Genomic DNA, 15,620 nt, shown 5'->3' with positions numbered 1-15,620 from the left:
AGAGAGTGAGAGCGTAGCTCTCTTATGAAAAGAAAGACATTTGAGAATTTCTGAAAAATGGTTGTAATCACCCACGTGGCCTTACAGTCAAATATTTAATATGTAAACTTTATCTCCCAGGCATGTGATACTCTAACTGAAACAATGGGCTTATCGTTACTAGGACTTTGGGAAGGTTAGCCTGTAGTCTGCTTTAAATGGGCTCAGAGCTCCCCAAAGCACATCCTCCAAAATCTACTTAAGATCTTTCTTGAACAAGATAAAAGTTCAGAATCCATTTTAAAAGACTCTTACGTCCAGACTTCTAACCAGTAGACCTTGTTTTGATTTTAATCAAATTACATCAGTTGGTTTTTTAAAAACACTCAAATTTAAAAAATGATTCACTTTTAACTCAATTATCTGTTCATACCAAATATGGCTGGAATAACCAATCCTGAACAATTAATTTAAGAATTCTACATTCCATTGGTAATTGACATTTTTGTAGACTTATATACGGGAAGATCACCCAAACTCAATCAATACTTACATATCATAATAACCTATCACTGCCCACATATATATTTGTAAATCAAGCTTTTTATTAGAATGCCATCCAGTGCTTTTCAATATTGTTTTGTTTGGTTTTACCAGAGAATATTCTAAAAACTAGTATTTGAGTAAAAGCAAAGTTAATAAAATTTGCTAAAATATTAACTTGGCTTATTTACGTGCTCTATTTAGATAATCCGAGCAAACAGCTAAGATCCAGCAAAAACTGAACTCTAAAAAGATTATCGCCAGTCTTCCCTAGAAAAATAATATAGTTATTTTACCTCCAACACTTACAAAGTGAACTTTTGCCCACCTTTTTGTAAAAACAGCATTTGTTTGAGGTATCGTCATAACTCCCAAAGCTATATTTTACTTGAATTATTGTTCCAAATGGGGGTGGTGAAAAACCACAAATATCAGGAAATTTTCTTTCTTGTTAAGAAAGTAATGGGTAGTCATTTTGCAGTCACTTTAACAAAACAGAAACAGACTGATAAACTGAGTTGTACATTCCATGGCCAGTGGAAGAAAATATAATTTCAGGGAATGCCAATGCACGAAACCCTCAAGAGCAGGCAGTCTGCTTTATTAATCTTTCCAGATTTTGAGCTTTCTTTGGCCACTCCTCCTCAGTCTCCTTGGGTTCTCCCACCACACCCACCTCCTCATGTCAAGTAACTGTGCGCCCCCGGGTTTGAGTTGACACTCTTCTCTTTCCACATAATCTCCCTGGAGAGATTTATTCACTCGTATTTAGCCTCAGTTTCTGAATGCTTCATCTAAACTTCCCCCTTCATCTCAGACTTCTTTCTTTAGTTCCTGCCCCACGTGTCCAACTCCTACTTAAGTGAAATCCCAATTTAGAGGACAGGCATTTCAAATGAACTGAACTCATCATGGATGCATTTCTCACACTCCCTAAAAAGAAAAAGACTTCTTTCCTTTTCTTGTGTTCGGGATTTCGATAACAGAACACTTTCCCCGTCACCTGGACATCATCCCTGGCTTCCCCCTCTTCTTCACCCCCTACAACACCAACACCTGCCACTTGGACCCTCCGAGAGCCCCCTCCACCCTGTTCCCCACCGTCCCAACCACCACACTTACTTTATCATTTCTTGATGGAATTACTACAAAATCTCCAGTTTGGTTTTTCTGCCTCTCGTTTTGGCTCTCCACCAATCCGTCACTCACATGCTGCCAGCGATCCCTTTCAAATGGAGAACCGATCACGTCACTGACCCAAATCCTTCTCATTACCTTCAAGATACAAATCTCACTCCTTTCGTCCTTTCTGATTTAATGCGTCTCTGCCTCCCAGCTTCACTTCCTTCTATGCTCTTCTATTAAGTTGCCTCTGCTCCTGCCACAATGGACTCCTGCTCAGAGTCGTTCTCTCGTGCCCCTGTGCCTTTGCCCGGGAAAACCTCACACACAATCCATCTGGTCATTTCCTATTCCCTTGTGGAGAGCAACCCCCGAGAAGTACCTGGCACATTATGGATGCTCAGTAAAAGTTTGCTGTATGCCTGCAGGAACTAGCACCTCCATTTAAGAAGTTCTCTACAATATGCAAGGTATTTTCACTCCTATCTATAAATCACATGTCACTGATTTTGATTTTCACAACTTGACTGTTAGACAATCCCTGCAGATCTTGTTATTACCAGTTACCAATGAGGAAATAATAGCTCCTGACTTTCCAAAGTGGCATAGCTAGAAATCAGTGCGATCACCCCTGACTAAAAGCTTGTCCTGTATTATCAGGTAGATACTGAAAACCCACCACGAGCTAAAAGGAGTACTGGACTTAGTTCCTAAAATAGTTAATCTAATCAGAGGCACAGACCCATGCACATAAAATGGGAGAAAACTACAAGAGAGTAGAGTCTGGGGCTAGGTGCCAAACTCGTAGTGTCCGCAGTAGGAGAGAGCAGTGCACTTTGTGGGCATTGACCGAATCCTGGAAGACTTTGCAGATGTGGGGGCAGCAGCATGGTCCTGCAGCCCAATTATACTAAGAATGAGTCAAATGTTGGAAGAGCATTCCTGGAGTCCAACAATTGAGTGCAGACCATTACAGATCCGGAGGCCACAGAAGAAACGAGGCAAAAATGGACATTCGTTTTCTACCTTGACTGAACTCCTTGTAAATTTCAGAAAGTAGTGGTGAAAAAGAGAGAAAAAAGTACCCTCACTCTGGCAAAACAAAAAGCAAACAAAAATCCAGTAACAGAAACAAAAACTTCCTCTGACTTAGGATAGTAAGTCTAGGAAACACACAGTCATTTGCTTGTCTTTCTTTCTTTTTTTTTTTTCTTTTTCTAATCATCCTACTTGCATTAAATAATGTTAACTTTCTACTGCAATTATTTTTATTCTGAATTCTGATGTGGCTAAGAGACTTAAGAAAAAGAAAGGCTATGTCTGTCCCTTCACTGCTACCTTATTCCCTGGTCATAGTGGTTGGTTTGCTACTCTAGTTAAGCACCAGCAAAGTAAATAATGTAATAATTCTACCCAGTCTGATGAACTTAGAGACCTTTTTAAAAATTGGGACTTTATAATTTTTACCTAACCACCAGTAACCGCCTAAATATGCCAATGAAAATAAAAAGAAAACACATGGTAGGAAATCCCCAAAAGGAGCAACCAATACCTTTGACATTCATCTCAAACCCTACCCCACGAGCAACATTCCGTCCTCAGGATAGCTCCTCCAGTAAGAAAGCATATCCCTTTATCTCAAACACTTTCTCGAATACTCTTCTCAGTCAACAAACAAGCACAAAAACACGGTACCAGCTGCTAGAGGGAGAAAGAGAAACTGAATGTTGTCCTTAAACATGTTAGTACCTTCCCTCACTTCCACCCCTCAACCGGTCATTTCTTCCATGAACACACTATCCCGGAAAATCCAATGTAGCTTTCCACAGTTGCCAGCTACCTATTACCTGAACTGTTTCAATGCCAGACTTCCTCAATGTGAAGTTTATTGCTACTGATAAAATCATTCTTCTACACTGCTAAGTTTAAAATACCAACATATACCTCCACTTTTCAACCTTAAAATCTGCATGCAACAACCAAATTCTTGAGTCCTTTTAACTTCAGCGTGGAGACTGGAGAGAGACAACATTGTTCCCTTGTCCTTTTTAAATACAAATGCTGAATCCTTTACTGTTTGAGAAAATAAAACCCTATCTCTTCTATGTGTTAATAAAGACCAGGTTTTTATCACTAACTTGTTACTTTGATTATGGTATCACTAATGAGCACCACTATGTTTCTTGGATGAAAAGACCAACTCACGATTTTGCTAATGGTACGAAAACTCGAGTCTGAAAACACTGTTCTACAGAAGTGCTGTTGATCTTAGACGCTGTTTGTCTAAAAATGCACCCCCTGCCTCTAAGTTTCAGGAACAGGTAATTAAGGTGCCATGAAGTGTTTACTTTCCAATCTGAATTTATCACTTCAATATTTTAGCTTATGAATTACGAGTTCAGTATATATCACACTGCTTGTCAATATCCACACATAAACCTTCTTGCTTTGACAATTAATCTGAAAAGGCCCTATACAGCCGGAGAGGGGAAGCCCAGTTTGGTGGAACATAATAAATGTCCGTTTCCATCACAGAATATATGCTTCTCAGGTTCAATTAACCTCTGAACGATTCTCTTTCCACGAGGAAAGTAATTTTCCTTGGTGTCCTTGTCATCTATGGAGTGGAAATCTCTCTAGTGGCAAAGAATGAGTAATCGCTTACACGACCCAAAAAGGGCTCTTCTCATCATTTCCCTCAAGTGCTGTCTAGAGCAGCGGGAGGAACTGATGAAGGGGGCATCATCTCCAGACACGAGCACCAAATCAATCACGCACTTCCCACCCGCCCGCTCTTTGCCTCCTCAATCCTTTTCTTCTCTCTCCTCCATTTTTCTTTCCTCCTGAAGGCTCGTTTTTCTTAAGCTAGATCTCTCTCCCGGTGGTTTGCATTTTTACAACCCACCAGGCTCAATCTCTTGCGATCCTCAAAGCTTCCTTAAAGCATAGCCGGCACGTATTTCAACAGCCAATTATTATGATGCTATTGTATAGGCTAATGTTACAGTTTAGCAGCCCTACAAAGTTTTGGTACAAAATATGTGGGCTGACTCCACAGCTGAACCGAAAACGGGGAGGATGGAAATAAACAACACACACACACACACACACACACGCGCGCGCGCGCGCGCGCGCCAGCCGGAAGGATCCAACCCAGGCCCACTGCCTGAAACGTGATACTCGGGATGACAGTGCAATGTGGGGCAACGGAATTCTCCCGGGTTTCAGGATTCAGGAGACGCGTTTGGCCCACTGCCGCCGCCGACAGAAGAGGCTTTCTTTTGCTTTATGAGCTTCCCATACACGCCGCCCGAGGGACCACCCTCCCGGGGCCTGGCCGACGCCCTGGCTGCCGAGGGATCGCCCCGCTGGGAGGGCTGGGGTGCAAAGGGTCGCTCCCGCCGCCGACACGCGGACTCCGGGAGGGAGTGGCGGGGAGGCGGCCTCTGCCGGGGCCGTTTCGGGGATCGGGGCGGGGTCGTTCGCGGCCAACGGGCGGGCGGCGGGGCCCCCCCGAGGCGGCGGGGGCGCGCCGAGCCCGGGCGGCCGCAACAGGTGCGCCGCGGCCGCCCACCCGCCCCTCCCGCCGCCCCGCCGGCCTTTACCTGCAGCGGCGGCTCCCGAGTCCGGGGAGGGAGGCCCGGGCCCGGCCGCCCTTCCCCGCCCGGCAGGCCGAGCTCGCCGGACGCACGGACTGACGGACCGACGGACGCCTCGGGACGGCGACGGGGGGGCCCAGAGGCCCCCGCTCCGAAGGCCCGGGCTCAGGCCCCGCCGGGGGCGCGAGGGCTGCCGGGGAGGACGCGACCGCCCGACCGGGCCTCAGGGACAGAGTCTCCAGCCGACGACCCGGCCACCACCCTCGTTCCCTGCCCCCGGCGACGCGCGGGCCCTCACGCTCGCCCGCGTTTCTTCGCGGCTTTTGGTCCCTCCCTCTCGCCGTCCTTCTGGCCCCTCCTCCTCGCCCTCCGGGTTGTCAAGGCAACCCGAGCGACGCCTGCCGCGGACCGGAGGCGTTAGGAGGGGCGGCGGCGGCGCCGGGGGCTCGGCCCTTGGGGGCCCGGGAGCAGCTGACCATGGAGCCCCAGAGTAAGGGGGCCGGGCGGGGCGGGCCGGAGCCTCCCGGGAGCAGGGTGGGCGCCCCGCGCGCGGTCCGCAGGCTTAACGCTTCTGACGCGGAAACACGGTTCTCCCGCTCGCTCTTCTCTCTCCTGGAGCGGGGAGAGGGGCCTAAACCCGCCCTGTGAGTCCGGCTGGGTCACGAGCGCCGAGGGAGTCCGCGGGGAGCCGGAGGGACGCGAGAGCTCGGGAGCGTGCACGCGAGGCGGCCGCGCCCCGGCCGTGTTCTTCGCTGAAACTACCCGCGGGCAGATCCGTGTGTTACACTGCGGCTCTCGTCGCCGCTGTAGCTCGGCTCATTCATTGTCAAGAGCCGTCCCGCTTCTAAAACGTCGGCGGTTGAACAAGCTACGAGGCTGGGTCTTGAATTACCAGCGAGACCCCGTCCAGTCCCCACTCCATAGTCCGTGATTTAAAGGAGAAAACAACAACAACAAACCAAAAAACAAAACTGAGCTTTGTCCAGGCGCATTTGATTCATTGCTAGAGGCTGCACGAGCTAGGACACGCCCCCCCCCAAATCTATCTATATATAGATACATATATATGTCTCTATACATATATATAGATTACATATACATATATATGTAATCTATATATAGATAGATATATAGATATAGATATATAGATATAATTTTCCTGTTTCCCACATTGTTTGGCAAAACGTGGGCCATCTGGAGTTGAGAGAGCAAATACGCGCTCTAACTTAACTGGGTTCCCCGGCTCCCAAAGCTCTCTAGGCCCGTAGTGCCCCGTCCGTGTTTTCCACTAATGTCTTATTGCTCCTTTTGTTCTCAAAATGATAAGTGTTTTCTGTAAAGACTTGGAAGATCTTAAGCGGATGCAGTTTAACTCTCAAAACCAAGTCGGCTTTTCTTGGACAATTTGAGAAATGGAAGTACTCAGATCAAATCCATTCTCTGGGGAAAATGCTGGCGTTTTAAAGGGTTGTTAGTTTTGGGCAAGAAGGCTTTAAAGGTTTTTTTTTTTCCCCCTTCCTTTTAACTCATTTGCTGATGAAAACCTTACAAGTTGTGAGTTATAGTTGCTTGAGTTGAATGTATACACTATCCTGCTGTTTGCATTATAACTCTATGTATTACAGCCCTCTTAGCGCAGTGGGCAGCGCGCCAGTCTCATAACTCTATGTATTCTACATCTTATCCCATTTGTTGAAAGAAACTATAACTTACGACAGTCTCCTGTCAAACTGATGCCAGGCTGTGTATGTTTTCTGTTAATGTAAGAATGAGGTGAAATATCTCTTTTAGAAACAGCAACTTTATTCCTTCAGATTTGTTATTGTTTAAATGTGTTAAGTATAGATTTTGACTAATTCCGTGCTCGCTGTCTTTATCCACTCACCCATTCATAGTATCTCTTGTGTTCCGGACACTGTTCTAGAGATGGGGGTGGCACAATGAATAGGATAGTGTTAGTTTGGGCCATCCCAGGAAAACCCTGCGGAGACTTGCCCAAGAACAACCCACACCTCTCTCGGGTCTGAGATTGGGAGGGAGGAGACAGAAGTCTTCCTGGAGGTAGTAAGAGGAGGCCTGCAGAATGACCTTGATTTTGGCTCAGTCATCGTCTCAGGGTTCTGAGATCGAGCCCCAGGATGGGCTGCGCACTGGGCATGGAGTCTGCTTGAGATTTTCTCTCTCCCTCTGCTCCTCCCCTCCCTGCTCCCTCTTTAAAAAAAAAAAAAAAGTTTTATGCATAGGAATTACATGTTTATATCCCATCATATTGGGTTTTGAGGTGGAAAATTTTTGTTAACTAATTCATGCCTGGGGGACAACTGTACGGTTATTCCTCTCCACATAGTCTTAAATGCTTTTATCAATTTAATCTCAAGTGATCGAAACAATCACCAGTTATCTTAGGAAATTTTTTTTAAGATTTTATTTTGAAGAAATCTCTATGTCCAATGTGGGGCTTGAGCTCACAACCCCAAGATCAAGAGTCTCATGGTCTACCGACTGAGCCAGCCAGGTGCCCCCGGAAATTCTTTCACAGTCTAATGAGCACCATTTTGGATAAATATTTACTAAATCATTCACTGTTAGTAAATATTTAGAGGATACCATTAAGTGATTTTTAAGGTCCCTTTTAACTTCAAAATTCATATCCAACCTTCAAAATTCAGATTTTACCTGAAACCGACGTTATTTCATTCTCTCAAAAATATTGGCGAACACTATAGATATGATATTAACAGGAATTATTATCTATAACTACTGTTATCATTATATTATTAATGATATATTGTGATACCAACATTTTCTAACACAGTGTAAGCCTGGTATTTACCTTTTGTTAGCGACAGGTTTCAAAGAACAATTTACAACTGTGGTTGAACATAGCATCAGTGCATTGATTGAAAGGAAGGATACTTCTTAATTGCTTTAAGGATTAGACATATACCCAAGGAAAACACCAAGGAACTGCTAGAGTCAGTCTTATCCATTCTGTTTCCACACACTTAGGTTTCTATTACTTTTAGGAATGACCTTTATAAATGGAGTCATTAAAATCCAATAAACATAAACCTTCAGACCTCACAGCAGGCTCATACTCTGGCTATAGGCAGAGGAGAACAGGGCTACCACTATTTTACAGGATAATAATAAATCAATGAGCCAAGAAATGACTCCCTAAGGAAAGGGCAAATTAAGTAAGTTCACAACCTTGGCCTGTTCAGAGTGGTTTTGGCTTTAATTATTTTCTTCCTAAACTAACTATACTATTGGAAAGATAACCCACATATGAAACAACATGGAAAATATACATCAAAAAATTTTGTTTGGTTTTGTTTTTGTTTTTAGAAAATATTTAAGTTCAACAGTACTGTCTCTTCCATAATTTCTTAGTGAATGACAATGCCAAAGGGTAACTTTGGGGGCCTTTACCCTCTCTCTCATGATCTTTCCCTAGCTCACCAAATCACCCTAAGCAAACACACAATCTGGGTATAAAAACTGTGAATCAAATGCAACACCAAGGTAAGCCCCAGCTCCCACTTAGAACCCTATTGCTGCCTATTCTCTCTATAAAAAATCTAGGTCTAGTCCTCCCCCCCACCCCCCGCCTTAGAAAGGAATACCAAATGGGGATCTAAGTTATTCCAATGACTAAGAGAGTGAGGCATTCACTTAAAGGGCTGAAGCCTTTCTCCAAACCTGTTTTTCTACTGGTTTTCCCATCTTTGATAGGATTACACCATCTCCCCGGTTATTCCAGCTGGAAATCAGAGTCATCCTTCCCTCCTCTCTTCCACTCCCTACCCCTTGCACCACCCCACCCACCAGCATGCCCGTTTATTCCACCTTCAAAATACTCCCCAGCATGTGCACTTTCCTCTTCCTACCGTCGTCAACTGGGACTCCAAGCCCCCATCTTGTTTAAGCCATGGTTGGAGGCTCTACTGATTTCTGCAGTTCCTGTCCCCTGCCGAATCTGTGTTCCACTTGGAAGCTAGAGTGACCTTTTCACAATAACATACATCATGTTCCTCCTCTGCCAAAGGCCCTTCGAGTTCTCATAATGGTCTAGTTGCCTCTTCAAACTTATCAGGTGTGTGATCTTAGATAATTACGCTTCAAATGATGGTCTTTTTTTTTTTTTTTAAAGATTTTATAAATTTATTTGAGACTGACAGAGCACAAGCAGGGAGGAGGATCAGAGAGAGAGGGAGAGGCAGACTTCCCACCGATCGGAGAGCCTGACATGGTGCTCGATCCCAGGACCCTGGGATCATGACCTGAGAGCTAAAGGCAGATGTTTAACCGATGGAGCCATCCAGACACCCCAAGTGTATGGGTCTTTTAGTCCCTTAAGCATATTGAGCTCCTTTAAGGACAGTGAGTCTTTGCGCCAGCTTTTTCCCTCCTGTTCGGACAGATCGGACTCGGTATCCTCTGGTCTTAGTTTAAAGGTCCCTGGCTCATTGAATCCTACACTTAGACCCTAAAGTAGGTAGTGCCCTCCTTCCTCACGTCATTCAGACCTTTGCATTTTTCTCTTCCTAGCAGTGATCACAATTCGAACTTCCTTTGTTAATGAAAAAAAAAAAAATCTATTTTTGCCACCAGATGGTAGCGTTGTGGAAAAGGGCCCTGTCTGCCTTTCTGGCCCTAGAGCCTGACGATGGGAGGGACGTAAGCCCCAAACAAGCATTTACTGAATGGATGTCACTGCCTCATCTCATGTTATTTCCTTGAGAATGGGGCGTCCTTAAAATCAGAAGCCATTTTGCTCTACAACAGGAAGGACTGCGTACTGGTGAAATCTCAAGTGCCTCTTGTGGAGCGTGCTTCAGGTCAAGTTCATTGAACTCAGGTGCTTACACCTGTTAGCTGGATTACAAACATGGCATTCGCTTTTTAGTAGGCTTAATGAGATGTTTTAAGAATCTCTTTTTATCCAAAAAAAATTAAGGAGGGGTGCCTGGGTGGCTCAGTTGGTTAAGCATCTGCCTTTGGCTCAGGTCATGATCCCGTGGTCCTTGGATCGTGTCCGGAATGGCTCCCTGCACAGTAGGGAGCTTGCTTCTCCCTCTACTCCTCCCCCCTACTTGTGATCTCTCTCCCTCTTTCTCTCTCTCTCTCCCTCTGATAAATAAATAAAATCTTAAAAAAAAAAAAAAGGCAAGTAATCTTATTTTTGAGACCAAAGGCTCACTAGATCATAGCTCCGACAAAATCTTTGCACTACCGTGGGATACTCAGCTTTAGTAACCCGATAGACCGGTAGGAATTTAAGAGTAATTATGTAAGCCCAGGAATGTTTTAAAAATATCTGCAGTTTTTTTCTCAAGTAGTCTTAGCCCCTAAAGAATATTAATTCTAATAATTAGGTTATAATTGAAATATTATCATTAAGAAATAAATGCTTGTATAAATCAAGTTCAAAACTTAAAAAAAAAATTTCAAAGCAACATCATTTAAATAGATAGTTTCAAATCCCCATCAAAATACTAAAAGTCATTGCGCTCCTGACCTCCGGATGCTCCGCCAGCCCCAGAAAGGGGCAAAACGCCTGGACGGTTGCAGCTGTGTCTCACCAGAAGCTCACATTCACCTCAGTGTTATTCCTAGACCAAGTCCATTCCTGGTAACTTGGATTTTACCTCTCGACGGGAAAAGGAAGCACTGTTAAGACATGCCTCCCTGGGAGGACCTGCCCAATCACCCCCAGGAGCTGAGCTAACCAACCAGACTGAAGGAAGGGTTTGTGCACACCGGCAGCATCCAAGAATGCCTGAATGACTCAGTAAGGTCAGAAGGGGGTGTGAACACCTTAACAAGTAAACAACTCGCAATGCAAGAAATGTTCTTGCATTTCTGTGCTCACAGGGCTGGCTGGCAAGCCAGGGCCAAAGATGCTTATCCGTGGGATTCTCCAGCCTGTGTTCTGGGGGCATTTTTCTCCTGCAAGGCAGAAGGAAGGGAGGAGGTATTCTTTTCTCTTAGACCCCAGGTGCCAGTTCCTTCAGCTGTGCCCTTCCTCCTCCCAGGTTGTCAGGGACCCTTCTCTAGCCTCATCTTCTCGGGAGTGTCCTCTCATCCTCAGACTCTCCTCCCTCCGTGAGTCAGTCCAGAATACACTCGCTGCCTATCTACCTGTCTATCTATGAAAGCGAATTTTTGGACATCATCGTCTCTTAGAAACTTTGCCTTTTTACCATCCTCCAACCCAAATCAGAGTTACTCTCCGCATTTAATTAATATGTTTATTATTCTAACAAGCTGTAATCAATATGTATTCATCCATTCAACTCTCCCATTAAAAGTTAACTTGAAATGGATTAAGAGTTTGAACATAAGATCTGAAGTTTTATTTATTTATTTTTAATATTTTATTTATTTATTTGACAGACAGATCACAAGTAGGCAGAGAGGCAGGCAGAAAGAGAAGGGAGGAAGCAGGCTCCCTGCTGAGCAGAGAGCCCAATGCGGGGCTTGATCCCAGGACGCTGGGATCATGACCTGAGCCGAAGGCAGCAGCTTTAACCCACTGAGCCACCCAGGCGCCCCAAGATCTGAAGTTTTAAAACCCCTGGAAGAAAAACAGGGTGAAAGCTCCTTGACATTTGTCTTGGCCAAGGTTTCTTAGATGTGACGCTAAAAACACAAGTAACAAAAGCAAAATCAACAAGTGGGACTACATCAAATGAAAAAGCTTCTGTACGCTGAAAGAAACAACCAAAAGGCCAACTACAGATGAGAGAAAATATTTACAAATCATCTATCTGATAAGGGGTTAATATCCAAACTATGCAAGGAACGCATACTACTCAACAGCAATAATAAAAGTAACAATCATCATCATCATCATCATCATCATCATCATCACCATCTAATTAAAAATAGGCAGAGGACCTGAACAGACATTTTCCCAAAAAGCCACTGATAGACCTTGCTTTTCAAAAGTTTACATTTACCTCCACTTGGCTTTTATGACAGACCTATATTAGTACCTGTTTTTTTCTTTTTCTTTTTTTTTTTTTTTAAGATTTTATTTATTTGTCACAGAGAGAGATCACAAGTAGGCAGAGAGGCAGGCAGGTGGCGGGTGGGGGGGGGGGAAGCAGGCTCCCTGCTGAGCAGAGAGCCTGATGCAGGGCTTGATCCCAGGACCCTGAGATCATGACCTGAGCTGAAGGCAGAGGCTTAACCCACTGAGCCACCCAGGTGCCCCAGTACCTGTTTTTTTCTAATCAAAAATAGAATTGGGGAACCCGGGTGGCTCTAACTCTTGGTTTCCGCTCAAGTCATGATCTCAGGGTCTTGAAATCATGCCCTGTGTTGGGCTCCGTGCTCAGCGGGGAATCTGCTCGTCCCTCTGCTCCTCCCCCCGCAAGCTCTCATTCTCTCTCTCTGTCTCAAATGAATAAAATAAAGCCTTAAAAAAATACAGCGCCTCAGCGGTTTTGCAGCGAGCCCTCACAGCGGCAGCGCGCACCCCGTGCAGGGAGAGTGGCGCCGCCCAGTGCCTAACCCGGGAACCACACTCCGCATCTCCACATCCAGCCGCCAGGGCCCTGAGCAGTCCGTGAGAATCGGTGCCTCATCTTGATTTATTTGGGGCATCTGTTAGCAAGGTGTGTCCTTAGGTACCAGAAAAGCCTAAGAGAGGTTATTTTTTGGACCCGAGAATGCTAAAAAAAAAAAAAAAAAAAAAATTTCCATTTAAATTAATGGCAACTGCTGCCATTAATTTGCCAATTTTTGTGGAAAAACACCAGTTCAGTTTGTGATAGTTTTCACAGGAACGTTCTATTCCAGATAGCTGGGGAAAGCTGTGCATGAGTGGCCAAAATGTACACAAAAAGATGCTCAATATCACTAATCATCAGAGACATGCAGACCAAACTACAATGAGCTAACACGTCAGGCCTGTTAGAATGGTTATAACCCAAAAGATAAGAGATAACAAGCATTGGCAACGACGTGGAGGGGGAATCCTGGTGCACTGTCAGCGGGAACGTAAACATTAGCACAGCTGCTATAGAAACCAGTATGGAGGTTCTCCAAAAACCGAAAAATAAAACTACCATATGATCTACCAATCTCACTTTGGGGTATATATCTGAAGGAAATGAAATCAGGATCTTGAGGAGATATCTGCACTCCCTCATTGCAGCATTTTTCACAATAGCCAAGATACATAGATATATCTATGTATAGATATATCTATATCTATATATCTATATAGATATATAGATATAGATATATCTATATCTATCAATCAATCTGTCTGTCTATAATATACCTATATAGATACACAATGGAAAGCCACAAGAAAGAAGGAAATCTTCCCTTTGTGGCAATATGGATGTATGCGTGAGGACATTTTGCTAGGTGAAATAAGCCAAAGAGAGAAAGACAAATACTGAATGGTTATGATCTCTCTCATATGTGCCGACCAAACAAGTGGAACTTAGAGGAATAATAAGTGGCCGCCAGGCAGCTGCGGGGGCTGGGAATTGAGGGAAAGGGGGAAACGCCAGAGAGTACAAATTTTGAGTTACAAGATGAGTGAGTTCTGGGAATCTGATGTACATGGTGACTAAAGTTAGCAATTCTGTATCTGAAAGTCACTAACAGAATAGATCTTAAATGTTCTTACCATATGCGTAAAAAATTAATTATGTGAGCTCATAGAGGTGTTAACCAACCTATTGTAATCATTTTGTAACACATAAGTGTATCAAATCATCAGGTTGGACACTTTAAATCTACACAATGTTCTGTGTCAATTTATCTCAGTAAAGCTGGGGGTGGGAGTGGGAAGTCAGGAGCTCCTTGTTTTCTTTCCTGAAGCTCTCTAGAGCACTTGGAAGAAAACAACTAACCTTATTACACTACTCACTTTTTAAAGAAAATATTTTATTTATTTATTTGACAGACGGAGATCACAAGTAGGCAGAGGGGCAGGCAGAGAGAGAGGGGGAAGCAGGCTTCCCACTGAGCAGAGAGCTGGACACGGGGCTCGATCCCAGGACCCTGAGATCATGACCCGAGCCGAAGGCAGACACCCGACCAACTGAGCCATGCAGGCGACCCTACTCACTTTTTATTAAAGAGTTCTACTCTTTAGTAGTTCTACTCACTTTTACTAAAGAGTTCTAAGACAGCAGCGGGTGGTTTTCCTTGCCTTGTGTAGGATTTGATGATTGGGATCCAGTTTATGTTTTAAGTAAGTTTTTGCCCCTGTAAGCAATGGACTAGCAGTGTCCCCTTTACCACCGGGGGTCAGTAATGCTTTCAATCAGACTGGAGAAACAATTCCAGGTAACTCAGTACCAATTCAGAACACTCATCCTAAAGGTTCTGTTCTTTGGCTCTGATTCTGTATTAATATTTGTATCAATTAGAGTTTAATTAGAAAAAGCAAAACCACTGTGGGTGATACAGTATGTGTTTTCCTAAAATGTTCATTTATGGTCATTTGTTATGCAGCAATAGAAAACAAGTACATGGCTTCATGCAGTTTTTGTGGGTCAAGATTTCAGGAATACTGGGGCACCTGGGTGGCTCAGTGGGTTAAGCCTCTGCCTTCGGCTCAGGTCATGATCCCAGGGTCCTGGGATCGAGCCCCGCATCGGGCTCTCTGCTCAGCGGGGATCCTGCTTCTCCCTTTCTATCTGCCTGCCTCTCTGCCTACTTGTGGTTTCTCTCTGTCAAATAAAAAAATAAATAATCTTTTAAAAAAAAAAAAAAGATTTCAGGAATACTGTAGCTGAGAGCTTCTGTTTTGGGTTGTAGTCCACATGCTGGCCAGAGCTTCAGCCTCCTAAAGGCTTGACTGAGGCTGGAGGATCTGATTTCAAGATGGCGTTCGCAAGTGGGGCAAGTTGGGACTGGATATTAGTCTCAGGAACTGAGCACGTTAATTTCTCTGAAGGGTTGCTTGAGTGTCTTCACAACTTGGTGGTAGGTTTTACCCAGAGCGAATGATCTCAGAGAAAGGAAGGTGGAAGTTGCATTGTCTTTTATAATCTGGCCTTGGATGTCACACTCTTGTCATTTGCCTTAATTACACAGGCCAGCCCTGTTCACGACGAGAGAGCCCGAGAGAAGGCTCTGCAAGGCCGTGAATAGCAGGAGGTGAGAACTGTTGCGACTAGACACCACAGCACTTGCCAATGGTACCACTTGGAGAACCAGTTTTTGGATTTTTGTATTTTCTCCATTATGCATTTGTTTTCTCTTTCATTGATTTCTGCTTTTATCTTCATTGTTTCCATCTTGTAAGCTTTCTGTTCTCTCTTTTTTCTTTTTTAAGTCTCTGAGAGGGATACCTGGGTGGCTGTTGGTTGAGCATCTGCCTTCTGCTTGGGTCATGATCCT

General features: G+C 44.4%; 1 protein-coding gene across 3 annotated transcripts in view; it reads right to left on the bottom strand.

The window, feature by feature from the left end:
- DHX32 (DEAH-box helicase 32 (putative)) overlaps nucleotides 1–10,883 on the bottom strand; it is a 57,203-nt gene extending 46,320 nt beyond the window's left edge. The window contains exons 1-2 of one of the 3 annotated variants that reach the window (XM_080822837.1): nucleotides 5,250–5,549; nucleotides 1,645–1,747 (exon numbers count right to left, since the gene is read on the bottom strand). The gene's annotated coding sequence lies outside the window, so the exon portion shown is untranslated. Of the gene's footprint in view, nucleotides 1–1,644; nucleotides 1,748–5,249; nucleotides 5,550–10,764 lie in introns of those variants that run through there. The other 2 variants (XM_080822836.1, XM_080822835.1) reach the window with 2 other exon arrangements.
- Nucleotides 10,884–15,620: the final 4,737 nt, after the last annotated feature.

Source organism: Martes martes (assembly GCF_963455335.1).
Source record: "Martes martes genome assembly, chromosome: 14".
In the NCBI taxonomy this organism is placed as follows: Eukaryota; Metazoa; Chordata; class Mammalia; order Carnivora; family Mustelidae; genus Martes; species Martes martes.
Note: the sequence above shows the minus strand (reverse complement) of the source record. Positions and strands in the feature narration are given on the sequence as shown.